The sequence below is a fragment of the Calidris pugnax genome, unplaced genomic scaffold, assembly GCF_001431845.1.
Source record: "Calidris pugnax isolate Ruff unplaced genomic scaffold, ASM143184v1 scaffold15, whole genome shotgun sequence".
In the NCBI taxonomy this organism is placed as follows: Eukaryota; Metazoa; Chordata; class Aves; order Charadriiformes; family Scolopacidae; genus Calidris; species Calidris pugnax.
The window spans coordinates 7,941,212-7,961,502 of record NW_015090774.1 but is presented as its reverse complement, the minus strand read 5'-3'; the positions used below and the strand labels follow the sequence as shown (position 1 = coordinate 7,961,502).

The following is a 20,291-nucleotide window of genomic DNA, read 5'->3' as shown; positions in this document are numbered from 1 at the left end:
GGGGCGCCCGGGGGGTGGCGGGCCCGTCGGGGGAGCGGGGACGGGACGGGGCAGCGCTTACCGGGGGGTTCAGAGCCCGGGGCTCCTCTCCTTTTGCGGGAGGGATCTCGCCAAGCCAGCCCCGAGCGGGGGTCGCTTGTTTCGGCGCGAAGAGACCAGCTGGGATGCTCCCAGCCCCTGGCCGGTGCCACGGTGGTGTCCCCGGAGGGCAGAGCGGGGCGGGGCGGACGTCGGGGATGAGCAGAATTAAGAGGGAAAACGGCAGGAAGGTGTTCTGGAGGCAGGGAGACCTTTTTGGGTGCACTGACCTTCTCGGCGGGGCTGGCCCGGGGTGTTTGGGTGCCCCAGAGCCGGGTGGGGAGGGGGGATTCGCCACGGCTTGTGAGTGCAGTGCTGGCTGGTGCCCGGGGGAAATCGCCAGGGGATACTCCAGAATCCTCTTTCCAGACGATATTTGTGAGTGCGGAGTGGAAAGAAAGCTACTTTCTCATAGAGGTGACTTACGGGAGGAAAAAACGCAGCTGGCACGGAGACCCTTCTCAGGGGAATCCCTCTCTGGGAAGGTGTTTTCCACACCCTGGAAAGATCTGCCGGGTGAGGAGATGCCCAATGTCCTCACCCACGCAAAGGTGGACACAGAGCTGGCCACCCCAGCAAGAAAGGAGCCCTGGGCACAAACACCCCCTCCATGGGCGAGCAGCGGAGGCTGTAAAGCCTGCTGCGAGGTGGGGATGGTGCATCTACCTTCTCCCCACGGCAACGGTGGGGATAATAGTATTTTCCTCTTTCTGTCCCGCATCTGGCCTCTAGCTGCACAGCTGCAAGCAATGCTGCTCTCTCTTGCCTCCCTTACAGAGCACAAAAGCAGGATTGAAGTGTCAACATTTGTTTTCAATTAACTTGTGGAAACACACGCAGCGCTATTGTTAAAGCCAGAGACTTCCTGCTGGAAGCTGCCATTTCAGAAACTAATTACTCTGCAAGGCAAAAGGCTGTTGTTGAGGGGGAAAAAAAACCAAACCCATGTCGTTTTTTGTTTTAAACTCTCCTTTTAGATAAAGGCAGTGATAAGATTTAAAGTTGGGGAGAGAGAGAGAGCTGAAAGATATATCTACTGCAGGAGACCTGCAGACTTACAGCAAGGTTTTGTGTGCCCAGGGTACAGTGGGATTTCGGCACGTGTGACTCAGTGATGGGGTCTACAGCAGGAATGAGGGCATCCATGTTCAGATTTGCCTGAGGCAGAGACCTGATACAGTGGTCACAGCCTGTGGACCCTCTCCCCTGGGTCTTCCCCTTATCCAGGCAGGGCCACCGCTGCCTGGCTCAGCATTCCTGATCTTGGGACACCAGAAAGGTTCAGGTGGAACTTAACAGGATGAGCCCAAAAGCCCAGGAAGCCCTGACCTGACTTAACACTTGTCGCTTTCCTCTGCCGTAGGTTTCTTCTGCGTGTTGCTGGCTGCTCAGCACCACGAAGGAGCTGGGGGAGATGCGGGTCAGCCTCTGAGCGGTGGGGGTTTTGGCCAGCCCCCCCAGCGCCAGGGCAGGAATGCATGCGAGGAGGCTGAGGGGCCCGTTTCTCCCCCACCGTGCAAGCCCTGTTTGCCATGAGAGGGGCTGGGTGTTTCACAACTGCTGCTCAGTGTTTGCTCCCAAAGCAAAGGTAGGTGGAAGCCAGGGCAGGGCGTTGTGGCGGGCTGTGGACACAGGCTGTTATCTCTGGGGAGCTGAGATAGTGGCTATATTTAGCTCTGTGCTGGGCCCTTGCACAGGGGTCTTTGTGATTTCCCCACAGCCTCCCACCCCTCCCGCCTTGCTGAGGGGTGAGGAAGAGCTTGCTCCATGGCATGGCAAAGAGGCTCCAGGGGTGTTTCTCCCTGAGGGAGCATTGCCAAACCAGTGCCATTCATGGCAGACATCTCTGGGATGTAGGTCCCACTCTCTCATCAGGTCTGGGGATTCAGCTGATTCAGCTGCAGGATTTACCCCTGGGTCCTCTGGGACAGGATGTGGTGGCTCCTGCACCCCTGGGATGCTGCGGGAGGGGAGGCAAAGCTTCTCTGTCCCTCCTGGGGCAGCCCTCCCTCCTTCCCCCACCACGGACCCACCTCTACCAGCAGGCTTGAGTAGGTCCTTGGGGACCCCTCCTGGTCCTGCCACCTCCTCTGGTAACCTGCTAGAGGTGGGGGTGGATGGAGCATCTTCTCCTCCCTGTCAGGAACCGGCAGATTGCCACAAAGGCTTGGCCTCCCAGCAGCTGGGCAGCCCTGGCGGGGAAGGGGAGCGAGGCCGGGGGTGTTGTGCAACGTGTCCACACCACGGGTGGCTGCGGGGCCAAGGCTCAAGGGCGAGTGTTGTAAACCGGTGGAGCGGCTGATGTAAGAGCACTGCCCAGGGAGCCACACCGGGGCTGCCACCATAGAATCATGGAACTGTCTGGGTTGGAAGGGACCTTTCAGACCCCATCCCACACCTCATGCCCTCTCCCAGATCAGCAGCCCCCTCCTGCTACCTTCTTCTCCCCACCACCCCAGCTGCCATCCCCCATCGCTGCTCACTGTGGCCCCAGATCAGTCAGGAGCTCCCAATGGTGTGGTTTTGGGGGGAGAAGATCTCCATCCCTGGCTGCTGGAAGCCCTCAGGGTGGCAGCAATGGTGCCAGACTCCTTGTGCTCCCACAGCACCCCGTGGAGGCAGATGGTGCCCGCCATGGTGGAGTGGCTGATGCTGTTGCAATGTTGGCCCTTGCCAACAATTTCCAAATCCTCAGTGCTGAGAAACTGCTGCTGCCTTTGAACCAGGTGGCGATGCTTGCACCAAGCAGAGGAGGGTTTTTTTTTTCAAGTCCACCTGCCTGTGGTGAGGCTGTGAGAGTAACTCTGGAGTAATTCTAGTCAGATGTTGCTTCATATCAAAATGCAAAGGGAGAAACTAATTTTGGAGTAATTTTTGTCACTGAGGGCATGTGGTCAGGGAGGAAAGCCTGACTGAAACAGAAGAGGCTATTTTGGGCAGCACAAGGACACGGTGGGAGGGCCAGCCAGGCCAGGCCAGTGCAGTGGCAGTGGCCGTTGGCAGCGTGAAGTGCCATCCTCCAGAAAGGACGTCTCCATGGTTGAGCTGGGTGTCTGTCTGTCTGTCCATTAGTCCTCCCTCATCTGTTCTCAACGTACCAGCTTACAGATCCCTTTTAAATTTTGTGAGACTCAACAGCTGGTGGGGAGAGACCCTCTGAACATCCTTGCTGAGCAAAAGTGGAGTGGGGCTTGGCTGAGGTGGCCTGCTGGCCAGTCAATGTCTGTACCAGCTGGCCAGCTGGCACTGACAGCCCCTTGGCCAGCTATAGCATGTGTCATGGGGCTGTTCTTGGAATGGTGGAGGAAGCTGGGATAATGAAAGCAGGAGAGAGGAGCAACATGGCAGAAATCTGTAGGAAACAAAGCTTCACTCGCTCTACAGTTCACCAGCCTACTTGGCCTTAGCTGCAACTGCATGCTGAGGTCTGATGTGTGATGTGTATTGCTCGGGAGATCCTTGTGGTCCCAGGCCCCTGTCCAGATCCTGTTGGGTCACTGTAAACACAGCTCCACCAAAGCAAAGGCTTGAAAAGCCCTGTCAGGTGATGGGATTCCCTCCTTTTATTTCCATAGGTCTCAAACTCCTGCGGCCATCCCAGGAAATTAAGCAAAGGGCATTCAATGTGCCCCCGTATCAAAGGAAATCCCACTCTCAGTTAAGTCTCTTGACTGCACTTTGTGGACCTATGTTCTAAGGCAGAGCCCCCCCCGTTTCTCCTGTCTCCGTCCAGAAATGAGGAGTTACTTCAGTACGTTGGCTGCAGGCCCGAGGTAGGATATTGACTTTGGCTCCCTTTGGATCTCGTGTGCGCTGATGGTCAAGCACCCTGAGGAACATGTACTCTGCCCTGCTGAAGACCATGGCACCTTCCCTTCCAGCCCAGCATGCACAGAGAAGACTGTGTGGGGCCAGATGCAAAGGCTGGCCTGGTACTATGTGTTGTAGAAAAAGACTGGGTAGTACAAAACTGGTTCTTAATAATAAAAATTCCCAGTAAGGGAGATCATGAAAATCCTACTGCATTGACAGCTTGCCTGGTTTACACCATACAAGTGCCTGACTGGCTGGACTTGGGTCTGCCCTAGGTGAACAAGTTATAGTGAAGCAATGTATGTTTTAGCTTTGGTGCCCTACAGAGGCTACAAACCTTATTTGGTGGGGCAGATATCTTGGGAACTCGCATGTTTCCAGGCTTGGGGGCTCAGAGGGCTTATCTTTGTTTGAGAGGCTGTGCTTTGCCTGAAAATCACTTGTGTGCTGAGGAAGGCTGAGAGAGAAAAGGCCAGGCTGAGGGGTGCATGTAGTTCTTGATAATAAATACGACCCTAAGGTCCTTTCAGGGGTTCATGCCCTTCAGCTGAGCCTCTGTCAGTATCCAGGCTCTCACTGCTGCAGCAGAGAATGGTTCGTCTCTCTATGCAGCATTTTGCCTCATCCTAAGATTAGTGTCAATGAAAGGTGGGATCTGTTGCTTTCCAAACTTGCCTGTCTCTGTGCATTCACTGTAGAGGGAATCTGAACATCAGCAGGAACAAGATGGATGACTTTTAAATGGTATCTCGAGCAAATAGCAAAGGCAATGTCAATAGTAAAGGCAAGAGCTGAGCAGAGGGTGCTGGGGAAGGAGTTCAGCTGGAGCTACTGTCATCATCAGCCTCTGCATTCTACAAAGACATTTTTGGAGCATAACCTGGCCTGTTTATTTGGAAATTTTAACTTAATCCCAGGAAAAAAAAAAGAAAAAAAAAAAGAAAGAAAACCACCCCAAAAATGGTGTCATTCAAATTTACCCAATTATCCAGAAGCTTGACGTTTCCTTCTTGCAGAAACTGACGGCTAGCAAAAATTTCTCCTCTCTGGGGTTCTTGTACTTCTGAAGTTGCACGTTAAATGCAGCTAAGTAGGTCACTTGAGATCCCAGGTTTGGTGCATACAAATAGCTCCACTGTCTGCAGGTAGGTTGGCGTTGCCTCCTCTCCTGAGCGCTTAGGATCCTGCGGAGACAGCCCTCTCCCTGCCTCATCTCCCAAGATCTAGCTGATCTCCTCTGCACCCAGCAGGACTCGGTTATGGGCAGCATCTTTACACCAGAGCAAGGACTTCTAAACTTGGATTGGAGGAGGCAGAATTTCGGAAAAGTGCCTGCAGCCAAGAGACACACCTAGGTTGGGAATAGCTCTGACGGGACCTGGAAAGCAGGCTAGTTATTCAAAGGAAGCCTGCCACCGGCTCCGGTGGAGGAGGAGGAAGTCGGGCCATCAGACAGTAGGATAAGCAGCGTTCCAGTGCTGACAGCTGGGAATAGCGCATGTCCCAAGCCCATGGAGCCTGCGAGCATTTTTGGCTGTCTCCTTCATCCCTCCTCTTCTAGTCTTTGCTCATCTCCTATTACTGATCTGCCCAGCTTCCCTCAGCCGGCATGCTGAAGAGGAGGGTGCTGGGATCCCACAGTGGCTGAAATTCAGCCCCCTCCCAAAAGTAAAACAAACTGCTTAGTGTTCATCAAGTCTCCCTGGATGCCACTGTTCCTGAGCAGAAGTTAAAGTGCTGGAAGGCAGACCAAGGTGATACAGACACAGCAGGTGGAGAAGGAGAGGGTTGTTGGCTTTGTAAGATGGGAGACCAGCCTGTAATGATCTGAACCAGGTGGCACCAGCAAAGCTGGAAAAAAGCACCAATAGCCAGGGGCTGTAGGAAAATCAGTAAGTTGAGATAAATAAGATGGTTCTGAAAGTCATCACAAGTAGGCTGGGAACTGGGTTTGCTGACTTAGCTGCTCCCAATAAAGGAGAGACAAATCTAGAAGAGGTGCAGAAGTGCATAGCAGCTGAACATCCCCCATGACCACTGTATTTCGGATGACTGTTTTTTGAGACAGGAAGTGAATGCAATATTGCTTTTTCACATCTTGTGCAAGAGGAGAGCGACGTGGCATCAGTGTGACCCTCACGTATACATGGGCACACACATTGACCTGTGCCCGCACGGACACACTCCTGCACAAAGGTGTGCATGCCTGGGTTAAGAACCCGTCTGTATGGAAGGATGTAAGAGTTCAGTGTTATGCCCTATGCTCAAATAAGCTCAAAGAGCAGAACATCATCTACTGTTGAGCTTTTCAGTCGCAGAGAAAAAGGAAATCTGGTCCCACAGATTTTGAGATGTCTTAGGTTTTGATCTTTTTTCACCTCCAGAATTGCAATAACTCTGGTGTTTTTTCCAAAAGCCAACTGCTACTCGGTCTCTACTGATAGGCCATCCTTTCTGATCTTCCAAAAATGCTTTGATCCCCACTACATTAGTCCAATTTTGTGCTCCATCAAAACTAAGTGCAATGCTGAAAAATTGCAGGCAATACCAAACTTTCTGCAGTAATTATTTCCATTCATATAAATGTCACTTCAGAACACAGGGTCTCCTGTGATGTTCAGGCTCCCAGTGTTGCAACAGCCTGGAAAAGACCAGACGCTGTGTTTGCTGAAGCTGGTCGCTGTAACTTCATCACCTGAGACTCACAGAGCACTTGGGATCTCGTCGGCAGCAGGTCCCAGAGACAGGGAGGTGCTGTCACGTCCTGGAGAAGGGCTGTATATCTAGGCTGGCTGCCCCACGGAGGGCTGACCCATCTCACACCCTTGCCAGCTATCTCACCTCTCTTCGATTGCATGGTCTTGAAACAACTTCAAGTCCAGGCTTCTGAATTCCCTTCCCTCAAGGTCATGGCTGGTTGGATCCTCCATGGGAGCACTTACAAGGCCTAATGCAGCTCAGGTCGTTGCTGCTGTGAGTTGGCTTTGAGCTGTTTGGCAGTTTGGGCTACCTTTGTAGCCCACAGTCCCACAGCCACTAGAGTCGTGGGCTGTGGTGGGATTTGCTCAGGTAAGGGATTTGCTTGCATCCTCCAAAAGGTAGGCAGAGTTAGCTCAATCAAATCAAACAATCAATACTATTTGATTAACAGCTTAACCCAAGCTGTTTTTTGGCCTCTCGACAACCAGGGCCTGATCCAGCCTCTGCAATGGCACAATTTGGGCTTTGCACCATTCTTGTGCAAGGGACAATGTGCCACATGTGCAGGATGGAGCTACCTCAGCACCCAAACTGCCTCCGAGCTTTTTAAAGCCTCTGCTTAAACGTGAGCTCAGGCAGCTATAAATAGCAGTCGGTGGCCCCTGGTTAACCCAGGGGCTTTGATCATGGAGCTGGCTCTGTGTGTCAGTGCTTGGCTGCTCTTGGCCTCAGCTCTCACATCAGGTGGGGGCCAAGTTCATTAATACTCCTGGCTCATTGCTGCCTTGTAGTCTGGGTGTTGGGGGGGGGGCATATGTTTCATTAGACACCCATAAATATGAAAATGCCTATTTATATATTACATGGCAATAAATGTGTTTGTGCATAACTACAATGTAAAGTTTGTAATAGAAAACGTAAAGCATGAATTGCAAATTAAGACTTAAGTGCAAAGCTGACAGTAGAGGTTTCTGAAGTTAAATAATGTATTTACAATAAATCTCTAAATAAAGGCAGCTGCCTCGGGGCAGGGAGGGTGCTTGACACCAACGTTGCAAAGCAGGCAATGTCTCCATGCAATGTCTCCATCCGGCGTGGATGCTGCAGTGGGCCTGAGCGCTGCGTATTACAGTGCTGCTGGCCCCAGAATTTCTTATCTGCATGAGCAGGCATCCTATTTACTGAGAGGACTTCCTTTGTTTTGCAGCCCCCCTCTCCCATGTGAGTGTGTTATCGCTTTATATGTGATACGGCAAAGGCATTTGCGCTGCACTCCAGCTTTAATTGCCTCTTCCGGGTCATTCCAAAGTTTGAGGCTCTTAGATCATCGTCAGGGCTGTGTGCCCCACTGCTGGGCCACTGTGTCCAGTCTGGGTCCCCAGTACGAGAGAAATGGTGACAAGTTGCAGCCCAGGAGCAGCCACCGGGTTGGCAAGAGTGTGGAGCACATGGCGTATAAGGAGAGACTGAGGAACCTGGGCTTCTCCAGCCCAGAGGAGAGACGGCCGATGTGGCCACAGATCTATCTTCCACTGCCTGAGAGGTAGACAGAGAATGCAGAGCCAAACCTTCTCAGAGGTGCCTGGTGAAAGGACAAGGGCCAAGAGGCACTTCTGCAACACACAAGGCTGTGATGGTATTGGTGGAAACCACTCTGCTCCAGAAGAATGAGGCAGCAGTACGTGACTCAGAGAGATGGTAGCATCTCTGTCCTTGGGGACCGTCAAACCTCTCCTGGAGTGGCCCCAGACTTCCTGACTTGACTGTGTGAGGATGGCCCTCACATGAGGAGTGGGGAGGGGACAGACACCTCCAGAGCTCCCTTCCACATGAGGCTGCCCATGGTTATATGATTGTATGATGTCTCCCCATTTGAAGCTGTTGTCCTCTGAAAGCATTAATAGCTACTGATCTCTCTGGTGTGGTCTGTGCGAGTTCAGAGACCCATCTCAGGGTAACCAGGCTCTCACAGGAGCAGGTGAAATACATAGTGCTTAAAATTACGAGTATGTGATAAAATGAGCAAACACAGAACGATGGGAGGCAGATAGGAGATGGAGAACACATATATCAGTGTGGTATAAAATCCACCATTATGTGGCTAAGGGAGGAGAAAGAAAGAAAGAAAATGAGGATGACTCTCAAAATGGTTTATTAAAGGTCGCAGAGCTTTTGCAGATAGGAAGTAGCAGATGAGCGTGAACTTATTACACTGTCTCAGAGCAAAGCCCTTCCTTTAATTAATTTATTACTAATATAAAATCGTCCTAATCTGTAGGAAGTAATCAGATATGCGAAAGCCAGGTTATCCTAATCTAAGGTAAACACGTGCATCTCTTACTGATGCAGAGGTACCTTAATCTGCATAAAGCAAATAAGCCTATCTGTGGGCTGTGTGAAGGGATGTGGCTCACAGACCTTTGCCCACGGCGTGTGATGGGACTCCTGCACCTCTGCAGGTTCCTGCCCGCTTCGGCTCCCGCTGCCGAGCAGATGGGCTCCTGCTGGGTATTGTTGTCACCCACGACATGCCCAGCTGCTGCCTGCACTGTCATCTTCAGTAAGTTTGGCTGGTTTGTTTCACCCCTCACCTCTGGTCTAAGACCTACTACATGAATGAAGATTATATCAAGAGATCCTGTCGTGCCATCAGCTGCTAGCGTTAGACCACTCATTTTTTTTTTTCCGTTCGTAAAGGAGGTGTACATAAAATGTGCAAGTCCCTGTCACGGGGCCTTGAGGATGCTGAGAACTGATTTGAGTTCAAAAAGGGGACCAGACACTTTCACAGAAGAAAAAGTGCTACCTTTGCAAACAAAGACACTGCTGCCTTTTTGGGAAATGGAAAAATAATTTTGTGCCAAGGGATAGGACAAGAGGAAATGGGCACAAACTTGTATATAAGAAGTTCCACATAAACATGAGGAGGAACTTCTTTACTCTGAGGGTGGCAGAGCACTGGAACAGGCTTCCCAGGGAGGTAATGGAGTCTCTGTCTCTGGAGACATTCAAAACCTGCCTGGACAAGTTCCTGTGCAACCTGCTCTAGGTGGACCTGCTTTGGCAGGGGATTGGACTAGATGATCTCCAGAGGTCCCTTCCAGTCCCACATCATTCTGTGATTCTGTGAAATCCTTGATCTGCAAATCGAGCTGGCTGGGGAAGTAATCCAGAGAGGAATCACTACAGGCTTGTCCAGCTCTTCTCTTCCTTGGGCCTTAGCTTCCTACCAGACGGGGCGTGGGGGAAGATGGACCGCATTTGAGCTTAAGGACTCACAAAAAAAAGCTAGCATCACAGATACATTGGAAATTCTCCCTAGGAGCCTTCACAGAAGGCAAAATCCCACAGGCAGAGGGACAGCTACAGAGCAGAGAGCAAGGCTGCCCAACTCCTCCTCCCAACCCAAGGGCTCCCAGGTAGGAATGCTCCTGGGGTTTGCAAATACCTTGAAATCACCTGCAGGGACAGGTAGTGACCGGCCATCCTGAGATGATGCTTCCCCAACCATATGCTTCAGCTGGATAACCCAGGCAACATTGGTAACTTCAACCACCCTGTATTGGGAGAGTTGGGACGGGCAGCGAGGACACTGGTGGGCATCACTGGTGTAAAACTCACAGCTGCCTGCCCTCTGGCAAGTGAAATGAGTCTCTGCTTGATAATAAACAGGGCCGTGAGAAGCAGCAGCCTGAGAGTCTGAGATTTCTGTGATCCTCTGAGCAAAATATCAGCTTATCATCCAAAAGTTGCCCTTTATGTCAACACCAGCACCCCAACTTCTGAGCAGCGGGCTCAGTGGGAAGGGCCCAGATGTGGCTGAGTGGCATTTGAGCTCAGAGGCTCAAGTGTCTAGAAAAAGCCTGATGAGAGCCAGGAATTCAAGTGGTCCTGAAATAGTGATGAGGGCAGCTGGGGACTGCCTCATATGGACACAGATGGGCTGGGGCAGTGGGGCTTGGTATGCAAGGAGGTGGCACCTGCCCCACACGCTCAGTGTCACATTTCACTCCGGAGGAGACTCGCATGGTGCTGCATCTCCAACGCACGGTGGAGACCGTCCTTTGCCTGCCCTACAGGGAGCTGCAAGAGGAGAGGGGTCATTTGCACAGGCAGTGCCCAGAGCTTGAACTCCACGGAACCCCTGGGTGATGAGGAATGGCCCTGCCTGCCGAGCCACACATGCCAGACCGCTTTGCCCTGCCCAACTGCTTGCTGGCCGTGTTTCTTATTGCTTCTTAGAGTGCCAGGCAGCCCTTCAAATTGTGTGGCATGCGCTCCATGCTTCAAATGCAAAAGCATTTCTGCCAGAATGTCATCCAAGAGGTCACCAAGCTTGGCCACCAAGCTTGGCCACCAAGGTAGGACCCCAGAGGCAGCAGAGCCCTCCCCAGCCTCCCGCTGGGATGTTCCATGTCCCACGGTGGGGCACGGCTCTCCCCGCTGCCCTTCCAAGTTCCCAGGCCTCAGCCTTTGCCTCCCTGGGTGAGGTTTGGAAGTACAGGCAGCCGTAGCATCCTCATCATGGGTTTCTACTGTGCTGGCCTGGTTTAGGGAACATCACAGGGACAGGAGAAAAAATGGTTTCCATAAGTTTCCATGTCTCACAGGACTCTACAGTGGTGGTTATCATTGTCCTGTCCACAGGCAATCTCCTGGAGCCTGGACTGAAGCGTCTGACCCAAAGCCAGTGCAGACATTGGCGTCAGAACAAGGTGTAAATTCAGTGGCAGATCAAAGTCAGGTTTCAGCTCCAAAAACTGGAGCAGTGACTGGAGACTCTCTTGCAGTTTGCCTTTCCTATGCCAGGTGAGTTTTGCTCTTTCCACAGGTTGTGACCCAGTTTCTATTTCAGTGACCAGGTCCCGCAGTAACTGAAGGCCATCCAAAAGAGGTTCCTGAGCTCTTTTACTGGGTCATCTGAGAGATCTTGATCTATGGGCCCCAGCACAAGGTAAAGCATGCTGCTTTCTGGGGCAAGCTAGAGACTGCAAGAGGCAGGCATGGGCTGGCATCCGGGAGGAGCATGCTAGATAAGCCCAGTGCCAAAGTGGCAGCCATCTACTATGTGGCCATAGAACTCCAGCTTTTTGGAGTCTATTTTTTAACCTGTAAGTAAACTATGTCCTAACCTTGCTCTCCTTTTTATCTTGCAGGAAACAAACAAAAAAAAAAGAGGCTATTTAAGCTCCCTCCATTTTTTTAAACTTGTTTAATGCCTTTCAGTCTGGGGCTGGACTCAGTGTGGAGGGAGAATCAAGCAGGTGCTCACGCTGAGCGGTTGTACCCAACAGAGACGTGTTCTCTGTGGATATTGTTGCAGAGTTCCCCTGTGTTGGTGGCAGATGCTCTTTGGGGTGCACAGGGCTAATGTCCAACTAGTTCAATCTTAACTCCAGGCTTCAAACAAACACGGTGAGCGGATGCCCTCCAGCAGAAGCCTCCGGCAAGCAGCACTGCAGCCTCCCTGTCATGGCTCTGGGCACTGCCAGGTTTCCCTTTCCCTGTCTGGATTCCCTGGGAGGTCGCTGCAGATCTGCCTCAGGCACAGGCAGCTGCATCTGATACAAGTGCCTCTGTGCAGCCCTTTGCTCGGGGTGCCTGTCGGCACAGAGTTTAGTCTAACCCAGACTTCTCCTCTAGGCGGGCCTGGAGGATGGCAGCAGAAACCCCTGTTTCCCTTCTTGCAAATGCAAGAGGAAGATGGGAGTCCCGGCTCCGCAGGGGTGGTTGAAAGGCTGGCAAAGAGTCTATGGAGTTAAAGAGCCCGTTTCATATCCAGCGCAGATGCAATGTAAACACGCTGAAAATCCTCTGGCAGCAATCCTCTCCCCGAACTCACGCAGACTTATTGGGAAACCAGCTGCAGACAATTGCCTGGCCTTCTTTCTGCTCCTGGACCAGTCTGTTTCCATTCTATGTCTCTGTACCCTGCAGTGCTGTTCAAGAGCAACATGCAACGAGGGCTGAACATAACAGTAGAAAGCTTTGCTATCTCCACAGAAGTGTAGGGAACTGAGTGTGGCCAGGGAGCAGCCTACAAAAGCCAGAAGTGGAGCATCAAGGAATTTCAGGCTAAATGACCTAAAGCCTGCCCAATGCTGAGCTGATGGGATCGTCCCTGGGCTTTGCCCAGTGGCAGGGCTGTGATGGTGAAACAGGGGATACCAGGCAGGGTCTGGGAGCTCCCCTGTGGTAGGTGGCACATATTACAGGACCCAGTGGGGCCTTTCCCTTCTTGGCTCGGAGCATCCCCTGCCTTCACATTGCACGGGGAGCAGGAGGGTAGCTGTGGGGCCTGTGCTGGCTGCCGATCACACGCCGGTGGTGTGCTGTGAGTGCTGCCAGCTCAGGGCTGGAGCCCCGGATTTATTCTGAGAAGAGCTGCTGCACAGGGCAGTGAGCTCTGCACACATGCCTGTGCAGCCATGGAGCACAAAGTCAACACAACCCCCTGCCAGGCCTTGAGCAGGAGCTGAAGGGAGGAGCCGCCAGGCTCCTGTGTCCCTTCCAGGCGACTATGGGGGGCTCAGGCTCTTCTCTGTGAAGAAGCTTTCCCCCAGCATCCTGCTGGGATGTGGCCAGGGCTTGGCAGGTGCTCCATGGGCTCCCAGGTACCCTCAGGACATAATGGGGCAAGTCCACATCAAAATGTTTGTGCCCTGCCAGGCTGGCATGGCTCGGCAGTGACTGTGTAGCACCAGCCACCCCCAGAGGGGCTAAGCCTGAGACCAAGCATCTTACTTTGCCTCTTCCTCCAGAGGTAGGCAGGGTGTTTGAGGAACCATCTGGTGGCTGGTTTTGTGGCAGCCCTGCAAGGCCAAAAGCTGCCAAAGTCTCACTCCTGCTGTTTTACCTTCGGCTGCCAGGCTGGGGCTGTTTAATTAAGCCACAGTTATTTACCATGCCCTCTGGTCCCCGTGTGCTGCCCTGGAGGCTGCCTGGGCTTGGGGCTCTCAGCGGGGCTGGGAGGTGCTGGCAGGCTCAGACAGACTGCGCTCCTGAGTGTGTAACCCCAGGGTTATCTCTGGAAAACCAAACAGCCTGGCAGGTTATGTGCATGTGTGGCTAATGGGGGAGGAATTTTCACAGCCCTTAAGCTTGTGGCAGTTACCTTTCATCTCCTATAGCCTTTATCATCTCCCCAAAGGGTCTGGGACAGACTTAATTGGAAACGGGGGCTGTGGTAGTGGGTGCCAGGTTAAATATGTGTGTTTTCTTCATGAATAAGGTAATCTGCATCCTGGCATACATTAGGGATGTGGGACGGCTCACACATGCTGAAGATTTCGGGCTGCCTTGTCTTCACCCTGGTATGTCCACATCACACAGTTTGCTCAGGACAGCTTCTCCCCACAACCACGTGGAATACAATGCCAATCACACACAGCATCTCCTGCATGCCAACATCCCATGCACCCTCCCCATCACCCTCCCAGCCAACTCAGGCAGTGCTGTCTGCTCATGCTAGTGTCATCTGCCCCTTGGTATTTCCCAAAAAGCCACAAGGCCACAGGGAACATGTTTGGCTGGATCAGTGTAGCTCCACTCAAGCAAGAGCCCAGTAGTCATGGTCCCAAGGCTTGCATGTCATTGTTTCCCAGAAAAAAAAAAAAGTAGCCAGGTCATGCATTCATGCTAGATGCCACAATCTGTGGCTGCCCAGAGCTCTAGTTTGCAGTAGACATGCTGCCACAGCCAGCCCCAGGGCTTTCCAAAGGGATTTCTTCACGGAAAGGGTTATCCAGCATTGGAATAGACTGCCCAGGGAAGTGGTTGAGGCACCATCCCTGGAGGTGTTCAAAAGACGGGCTGACATGATCCTCAAGAATATGGTTTAGTGATTTTTTTTTTTTATTGCTTATTTCTTATTTATTTTTTGTCAGAGTTAGGTTGATGGTTGGACTAGATGACCTTTAAGGTCCCTTCCAACCTAGACGATTCTATGATTCTATGATTGGCGCTATCCACTCACCGCAGGAAAGACGTGCACTGAAGGTCACAAGCCTACCATTCCCCGTGAATCTCTTCCTTTGTGCTCGCAAGAGCGTATCCCGAGGGTGCTCAGAGTGGGAGAAAAGCAAGTGATTTCATGGAGAATAGAGGCAGCACCCCATATTGCCTTCTGGCTCCATGTCTTTGGCTGATGGCACTGCAGGGATGAAGGGACGTCCTGCCAGGAGGTCTCTTGCCTCTACTGGCCTTGATTTTCCTGGAAAGGGATGGATTGAAGACCTTTATGCTTGGGTCTAATGTTGACCTATGGCTTGCTGTTGAGCTGTGGGTTTCAGAGGTTTTTGGGAAAGGGACACACGGACTGAGTGGCCAGTATCAAATAATCCCTGCTTATAGGAAACGGGGTTAAACCAGAGTAAGCTGGGAGGAATGAAAAAGGGTGCCACCCTAAAAGAAGAAAATGAGCACAGTGTTTTATGCCCTGGCGCTTAGCGGCACAGTCTCTCCAAGGGATGACAAAATGCTCAGCCCTGACACTCCCACATTTCTCTAATGGGAAAATGCAGAGACCGCCTGCTTCCTGAGAGGTGGCTGTGCTCCACAGAGTGGACGTCAGCACTTCCCCACGCGTTTGGGCACCTCCTGGGTGACTGCCAGTCTCTGAGAAAGGCCTCGCACACCTTAAAAATCAGGACCTCAGTAGCTTATGGGCATCCCACTTGAACAGACAGGCCAAATTACAGGAGATTTAAAATTTTTCCCTCAGGTTTTCCAGGGAGGGCTGGTGGGGCATCTTACCAAAAGCCACCTGAGACAAGCTAAAGTTACAGTGAACAGCAGTGAGCGTGTAGGCAAATCTTTCACATTTATTCATTCGAAGTTGATTAAAATTCTGGCATTAAAATGAAAGAAAGAACACATCTTGGAAATGGAAACACTGCCCTGAGATGGGAGACGAGCCTCCGAAGCCGTCTTGGCAAGCCCATTTGAATACTTCTTATATGAAAATGGAGGCCATGTCAGAGCCGTGGCTACGGGGCTCTACCCTCCGCTTGTTTTCCAGTCTCATCCCTGCGAGTTTGCCACAGCAGCATCGTCCCAGATGCTGAGCTCCAGAGATGATGTGCTAACTGCAGGGCCCGCTGGAGGTTTAGGATTGTTTTAAATAATGCAGGCTGCTTGATTAGTTGAACCAGCCTTCCTCTGCCAACACACTTTGCTATGTATGGCAAACACGCTCCGTTTTTGGCTCCAGGCACGCTTTCCTTGTCATCAGTGCAAAAACTTGAGTGGGCACAATGTGTCATACAGGTAAGATGATACTTCAAACCCTCTGCATCCCCAAAATAAAAAAATAATTTAAAAAAAATCCCTCATTTATTTAACAGTACGGGAAAGAAAGCATTTAATCTACCAGACACAAAGATAATACTAATTTATCTTGGTTGCTGTGAGCGCTAGAAACTTGATACAGCGAGCTGCTCCGTGAGAAGGCGGTTGTTTCTATTTTTGTGGGGACTGGTATTCGTGGGATTAAGCACGGTGCTCTGGGCGCAGCCCCAGCTCCCCGGGTGCCTGCCTTCGGGCAGTTCTGCAGCAGCACTGTCTTGCGTGGGGCTAAGGGCAGAGCAAAGCAGTGTGCCCTGCATTTCGGTCTGGCAGAGGGCAGAGCTGCCGTCAATCATGAAGTAAAGCCAAAAGCCTCGTCCTGGATGAGACTTCTGCAACCGGTAGGATTCAGGCAGCATCATTCCAAGGGGGAATACCAACCCTGCCTGTGTCTCTTGCTCCCGTCGAATCTTCCCACGGTGCTCTTCCCCTCTGCTTGAGTAATGAGATCTCTCTGCCCATTGCAGGCTCCAGGCAAACAGATACTCAACAGGGAAGACTAAATACAGCGCATACCAAAGCCCATCGCAAGATGTGGGCCCTGCAAACACAAACAGCCATAGTTGCCTGGGCTGATGCTCCAGTTGCCCACCTTCCTGGTATCTGCTAGTAGGAGGGACAGCTGCTGGTGATTGATTTCGGCAGCAGGGGCTGCGTGGTGATGCCAGACTGCAAGGGGCTGACCCTATCTCACTGCTTTTCTCTCTTAATTCTAGGTCTGGAGACCTTGCAGGAGAGAGGAAGGTGACAAAAGTCCCCCAGCAAAACATGTTCTTGAGAAGTGAATAGATTTATACCAAGTCCAGCCAGTATGATCCCAACTGTTGGGCCTCCTAGCCTAATATCCTCAAGATCTGCAGACAGCCTGATGTCAGCATACAATTCCTGGAGTTCCGTGTCCTCTGTACTCTTGTAGTATGAGAAGCAGGCAGCAAGGCACATTTCCCATGCAGCTGATATTTTTTCCAGCACTGACAATCAAGAAGGAAGATGTGAACGGGCTGTGATGAACAAAACCGTGGGTACTTTTATTTTAAAGCAGTCTGGGTCTCCAGCATTGGCCACTCTCTCCCCTGGAGGGAACTGTACCGTCTGCTACAGTAAGTACAAGTGCTGATGCTGAAGAGCAGCTTCCTGTAAGGCAGTGGAAGAGCTTTCATAATCAGTGCTAACCTGGTCTTGTCATATCTCTTTTTGTGGGCCAGGTTGAGGTAACTTGACTGGTTAACACAGCATGCTCTTGGCTGCCCCTGAAGAGCTTTTGGAGGAGAAGGATTATCCTGGATATATATGGCAACTCACTGCATGGTAGAGGCAGAGATGCAAGGAGTGCCCCGTGAGGACACCTGCACATGAAACCCTACATTTGGGATTTGCACTGGGTTTGTGCTCAAATCCAAGCTGATGGTGCAAGGTGAGAAGCCCCCCTTCTGGCTGAAGGGTGAGGGTTGGCCACACCATGTCCCAGCAGAGCACACTGTCAAAAGGAAGCTGTGCAGGTATGCACCAGCAGCACGGATGCCTGGCTGCTAGCTGCAGCTCACAGAACACCAAGGAATGGATTAACCACTACCATGTCTGAGACAGACCTTAGGAACGGCCAGGAAAGGAACAAAGTGGCAATACCATCTGCAGCAGTGCATCTGCAGCTACGTCTCAGATGCTCTGCACAACCATGGTTTCCCCAGTGACAAAGGAAAGAGCAAAGGATTTTTAAAGATCTGGAAAGGTTTCTCATCCTTGAACAAGGTCGGGTTATTCAGCCTTGAGAGGAGAGATGAGGTACAGCTGTGAACAAAGAGGAACTGTCTTTCACCAGGTGAAGCTCTTAGGTGTCCTGTTACAAGGAAGCAAGCAGAGCTGGTTTCTTCCCACAGTGCAGAGCTGAGAGGAGGAAGTCCCTGCTGTGGGATGTTGAGGTTTGCAAGAGTTCAAAAAGAGATACCTTGAAGAAATAAGCCATCAAGGGCTATTAGATGGAGACACCTTGTCTGGCTCAAGAAATGCTGATCACTGGAACTTGGGTGAGGTTTCGGGGAGAACCGCACATTTTCCCAGTCTCCTCTCCTTCTTAAAGATAATTTCTTTTTCTTTGTGGCTTTTTTTCCCCTTAATTTTGTTGAAAGTTCCTTGGGGAACAAGAAAGGGAGGTTATGTGTGGAGCACAGGCTGTCCCAGAGTTATAATGCTTTATTGCTCCCTGGCAATAAATAAGATCTGCTGTGATAGTCTGAGAGGAGGGCAGATTGGCCTGTTTTATAGCCTCCTTTGTCTCCTTGCAGCTCCTGGTACTGCTTGGAGTCACTAAAGAAGTGGCCCTGGAAGCATTGGCAGAGGATGAGGTTGCTTGCTGCATGGGTGCCTTCACCGTGTGCTTTGCATGGCAGTGGGCTGCACTGTCGCCCCAGGTCTGGAGAAATCGAAGTGAGCAAGGTTTTAATGCAAACACTGAGAGCAGACAACCAGGGCAGGCATCAGTGAGTCCATGGCAGTATCCTGAGTCAAGGAGAACATCCTGGTCCAGGACACCAACTGTGCTGCTGGCAGTGAGGACTGAGTGTACCCAACTGAGTGTTTGTGGAGGGAACATGTGTGGCTGAGCTGGATGAGAAGCTATCACGTGTATGAGCTGGTCCCTGCTCTGGCTGAGCCTAGCAGCAGATGCAGCCCTCAGTACATAGAGAAGGAGAAAAAATCTGCAGACTGTTTGAAGACAGAAAGGATTGGGTTTTTTTAAGAAGAGTTTGGCTATCAAAGTTGGGTGGGTAGGGGCTGTTCTAGGGGGCATGTTAATGCCTGGCTGATTTTCCAAGCAGTGATGAATCAGATGTTTTCTTGTGAAGTTACATGCACCTAGAGAAGAAATGATAAAGACATTTCTTCTTCTTGGCATGCCTTATTAAGCAGCTAAAAACAGTGATGTGATGCTAGCAGGTACCTGTGATGCTGGAGTAATACTGGGCTCACTGTTTCTGGAAGAGTAGGACCTTTTGTCACAATTTGGGTTTTTCCTCTGTTAGACAATGAGCTCAGCCAAGGCACAGAGTGAGGCTGCATCTTTGCCAGGGTGTTTACTCAATGTGTTGAATGCAGAACCAGAGACAAGGCAAGGGGAGCTTAGAGCTATTAAGCAGAGGATGGAAAAACGGAATAGAAAGCGAGTCCTTTGCTATTTTTTTTTTTTTTCCTTTTTCCAAAGAGTGTTACTTCTGTCTGGGGAATAGCAAGGTGTGGCCAGCTGGTTATTCTGGGGTAAGGAGCCTCCAGTTTTCCTGGTCCAAACTGGACCTGCCTGGTCCTGGACATGAAGGGTAGACACATGTTGATGTGAGGTGGAAGCTTGGCTGAAAGCAGGTGAGCGAGAAATGTATGTGACAGCATGGCTGCTGTGAAGAGTAGAGGAACTGTGCCAGAAAGCAAGGTGGGGCACAGAGATGAGGCCAAAGGAGACCATGAAGGCTCAGCCACTGCCCATGAGAGCCAACAAGACATCCATAATGATGAATTCAATCCGCGGTCATTATAAGCAGCAGTCAACACTGCCCTTTATCCAGCCACTGCGTTGCTTAATCTTTGTAGGCAATCTCATCCATATGAGCAAGGGACACTCAGCTGCTCGTGGGTGTGTTGCCCATCTTTGTCCACGCTCTTGGCCATGACCTACAGCAAGGGGGGACAGCAGCACTTCACATTGCTTTAAAGATCATGTCCAGGATAAAAGGACCCTATGGACCTGCCTGGCAGGAGACACCTTAGTGGAGCAGGGTATCAAAGGACTGGAAACAATCCTTCAACACCCATATAGGTGTGTGTGAACCTATATATGTATCTGTCTATGTATGCCTGTGTATATATACACACAAGTGTGTGTGTCACCAAGTGGGAGCCCCCTTATGTTCTACTAGCACAGCTATGCCCCAGAGAGACCAGCTTGCCTGTGACTCTTGGGAAATACTCCTGCTCTGTCAGTGTTGGCTGACAGTGATTTTCCTTCCTGTTTCCAAGGTGGAAGGATCAGAGCCCCAGAGCCAGGTCAGAGCTACCAGGGCCAGGAGACATCCCACCCATCCTCCTGTCCTGGACTAAACCTGGCCTTGGATTCCTAGCAGTCTGTATCACCTTGTCCTGCCTCCTCCCCAAGGGTGCAGGGAAGCTTTGAGCAGGGTTTGGTGGCAGCCGGTGAGGCTGGAAGGTGGGATGTGCAACAGGGCTGGGTGTGGGCAGTGGCATCTGAAAGTGGAGGTCCTGATTTCGTTCTGTGTTCTCCTCAGGTCTCACAGATAATTCAGAGCCTGGTAAGAGCAGGACGACAAGCAGGGCCTTCCTGCAGCCTTCTGCTGCTCCCCAGTGGCTGC

General features: G+C 51.4%; 1 protein-coding gene across 1 annotated transcript in view; it reads right to left on the bottom strand.

Annotated features, from left to right (window-relative positions):
* Positions 1–157, bottom strand: part of PPP1R3B (protein phosphatase 1, regulatory subunit 3B) — a 7,205-nt gene extending 7,048 nt beyond the window's left edge. Inside the window, exon 1 of the mRNA XM_014942691.1 lies at positions 62–157. The gene's annotated coding sequence lies outside the window, so the exon portion shown is untranslated. The remainder of the gene's footprint in view (positions 1–61) is intronic.
* Between the last annotated feature and the right edge of the window lie 20,134 nt (positions 158–20,291).